Source organism: Petaurus breviceps, unplaced genomic scaffold (genome assembly GCF_028583685.1).
Source record: "Petaurus breviceps papuanus isolate PSGF00001 unplaced genomic scaffold, PetGlider_PUasm1.0 90617, whole genome shotgun sequence".
In the NCBI taxonomy this organism is placed as follows: Eukaryota; Metazoa; Chordata; class Mammalia; order Diprotodontia; family Petauridae; genus Petaurus; species Petaurus breviceps.
Window position 1 is genome coordinate 5,264,418 of NW_027187287.1, and position 3,841 is coordinate 5,268,258.

The window sequence follows — 3,841 nt, forward strand, 5'->3', positions numbered from 1 at the left end:
CTAACCAAAGCTGTACATTTTTCATATATGATCTGCAGCCGTTTGGGTTTCAAATGGGTCAGAGTCATGGGACCTGCCACCTCCCATCAGCAGTTCTGGAAATGCACTGTTTCTACTGGTATTCTTGCTTTTCTTTCCTTCTTTTTCATTTTCTTGCAGAAACTACATGAATTGTTGAGTTTATTTTTACACAGTAAAGAGTGAAGAAAGACTGTGGTCTCCTTTCTGAAGTATTATTTCACTTTTCTAATGAAGTTGCAAATAAGCCCTGATCAACCTAACTTCAAATAAGGTTACAAAAACCTTTACATACATTATTTCCTTTGACCTTCAACACATCCCTATGAAATAGTCAGTGAAGATATTACTTCTTGATTACAGGATCATAGAATTTATAGCTAGGAGACACTCTAGATCAGCTAATTCAACACCCATATTTGACAGATGAAGAAAATGAAATCCGGAGAGAAGTGATTTACATGTAATATTCAATTTAATTCAACAAACATTTATTAAGCACCTATTATGTGCCAGATGCTGAACTAAGGAATGGAGGCTTTTGCTTTGTTTTGTTTCTATTTTTTTAGTCAGACCTGTGACTTCATTGGTGAAAAAGAATTCTTAGTGAAGACTCCTTTTATCAGTGCAAGTCAGCAACTATGCTAGAACTTATACTTTTTAGAGTGCCCCCTAGAGGTGCTGAGGGGTTATAAAACTTTTCCGGGGTCACACTGTCAGTATGTGTAAGAGAGAGGACTGACTTAAAACCCTGTTCTTCCCGACTTTGAGGCAGGCTCTCTATTGACTATTATATGCTTTTTCTCTACTGTAGATACAAAGACAAAATGAAGTAGTCTCTGCCCTCAGAGAGCTTACCTTCTATTGGGGGAAACAACATGTATACAAATAATTAAGTACAAATATGTGTGTGTGTGTTTACACACATATACATATACACACACACAAAGTGATAACACAATGTAAGTGTCATTGACTGACTTTACAGATGAGAAGACCAAGGCTCAGAGAGATTAAGTGGTTTGCACAAAGTCACTGAACTAGGGTTGGAGTTCCATTCTTCTGAGTCTTTCTACTATTCATGTGAAAATAATGGAAGAGCAATTCCCCTTATTTCTATAACTTTCACTTTACAAAAAGCCCAATACTACTAGCTTCACACATATACTATAAAGCAGAGGGCAGAGATTATTGTGCCCATCTTATATATGAAGTAACAGAGTCCCAGAAAGGTGGAACAACTTACTCAAGTGAATACACAGCAAGTCGATGGAAATTCTAGGTGCTAGGACCCAGGTTTTCTGATCCCCATTGAGTACTCTGCTGGGCATTTCTTATCCTTGGATAGAGGGATGCTTCCACAACTATACTAATGGTATGCTACTTTGCCTTAGGAACTTAAGCACTCCTTTTTACCAGGGCTAAATGATTTTTAGTCAATGTTCTGGTGTCTCTTGCTCTTGGTATTATCATTACTTGGTTTTCTATATCTATTTCCAGACCTATTTCCAGAGTGCAATAGCCCAGTATTTTCTATGTTTAGGTCAGAGGAAAGGAAATAATTTCCTTGGGGGAATCTAGACAGACTATGATTCTACATAGCCTATGATCTTTCATTATATGGCTGCCAAGCAGACACTGTCTAGAGTCTCAAAGCCTTTCAACTAGAGCTAAAGAATATCAAAACTAGACAGAACCTTAGGGACTATATAGACTCACCTCTTCATTCTATTGATAATAAGTATATAATACTTTCAGGTTTATAAAGTACTTTCTTCATGACAACCCTGTGTAGTAAGCATTACTAGCATTGTGATTCCCATTTTACAGATGAGGGAATTGTGTTCAAGAGAAGGGAATGTCAATTCCCTTACATAAAAGTCATATAAACTCTACTGCATTCAAATTAAAAAAACAGTCAAACCCCCATAGCATTCCCTAATACACTTAGGGAAACTCATCACCAGGTGATGAATTTGGTGGCAATGGCAATCTTTCAAACTCAGAATTTTTTGAAACAGGCACATTGTTCTGAGGAGACTAAAGGTTTCAAAATTCTAGTCCCCTCCTTCTCCCTTTTCTCCTCCCCATCCCACCCAGTGAAAGTGGTTACACTTTTTAGTGGATTTCAGTGTGGTCGTACCTAGAAGCAAAGTAATGGATTAAAAAATTATACTTATATAAAAGTATATTCACGTGGATTTGTAAATGGTTAAATGGTTAGATTCAAAGGCTAGTTATTAATAGCTTAAAATCAGCTTAGAAGGTGATCTCTATTGCAGTGTCTCAGAGATCTGTACATTTTAATAGTTTCATCAATAAATTAGATATAGGCATCTCAAATGTGCGTATGACATAAAACTGAGAGGGATAACTCGTGCATGGAGTGATCAACCTAGGACCGAAAGACATTGGACCAACTCTAGTAGGATGAAAGTCGCAAGTGTAATAGGTTTGACCTGCTCTTCAGTTGTCTGTAAGGTGCTTGGTTCTTCTTCGGAAGCTAAGGCCACGTTGGGGTGAACTCTCACTTCAGCCGGTGACTAGCACCACTACAAACAAGCCTCTCCTCAACCATCTATGGAAATGGCCGTCTCCGAGCTCGCCTGCATCTACTCTGCCCTCATCCTTCACAACGATGAGGTTACTGTCACAGAAGATAAAATCAATGCCCTCATTAAATGTTGGTGTAAATATTGAACCATTCTGGCCTGGATTATTTGCCAAGGCCCTGTCCAATGTCAACATTGCAAGTCTCATCTGCAATGTAGGAGTTGGTGGACCTTCCCCAGCAGCTGGTGGTGCTGCCCCTGCTGGAGGGGCTGCTCCTGCTAGCACAGCTGCCCCAGATGAGGAGAAGAAGAAAGAGGAAGCAAAAAAAGAAGAATCCGAGGAGTCCGATGATGACATGGGCTTTGGTCTGTTTGACTAAATATTTTTTGTAACATTAAATAAAAAGCTTAACTCAAAAAAAAAAATAGGTTTGACCTAACTTAGGCCAGTCTAGTGGTTTGGGTTCAGGACTTGAACAGAATAAGACATTTTTAGGATATCTAACAGTCAACAAAAAGATGTTTACTAAACACTAACATAGAAAAGATATTCAGCAAGGATACAGAATTGGTTCAGTTGGGCTTAAACTTCCTGTCTCTGAGTTTGCCATGGTGGTGTACCAGTGTGTAGGGAAGAATTCCTGACTCCTTTTGTGTACTGACTTTTGGACCCAAAATACTCAGAACCTACATCAATAGTGCAAGGCTTAGCTCCATGGTCTAGCTAATTTTTAAGGGTGGTTTCAACACATTTGGAGGGAAAACTAGGCTACTCTTCTAAGCAGCAGGGACTTAGAGAAAGCTATTCCTCCCTATGTGGCAGGGCCTGAGGAAAAACTAAGGACCCTAGTAGATACTGCTCTTACCAAAATGGGGATCGATGTAAAGTCTTACACTTGGGTTCAAAAAATCATCATCACATAAATAAGACAGAGAAGACATGATCAGAAAGAAATTTTCTGAAAAAGATCTGCTGTCTTTAGTGAACCCCAATCTCAACATGAGTCAAGTTTGGTATAGCAGCCAAAAAAACTAATGTAACCGGTAACTACATTAAGAGAAACATAGTATCTGGGATTAGGAAAGTGATTGTCTCTCTGAAATCTGAACTAGTAAAACCACATCTGGATTATGATGTGACATTCAGGGCACTAAAGGATTAGTAAGGATATCAATAAGCTGGAGAGTAGTCAGGATAAATCAATCAATCAACAAGCATTTATTGAGTGCCTACTATGTTCTAGACATGAAGCATTAGCAGAATGGTAAAG

The 3,841-nt window shown here is 38.6% G+C and overlaps 1 pseudogene; it reads left to right on the forward strand.

Moving 5' to 3' along the window:
- The first annotated feature begins 2,485 nt into the window (after nucleotides 1–2,485).
- On the forward strand, nucleotides 2,486–2,996 carry LOC138142884 (large ribosomal subunit protein P1 pseudogene; annotated as a pseudogene).
- The last annotated feature ends 845 nt before the right edge of the window (nucleotides 2,997–3,841 follow it).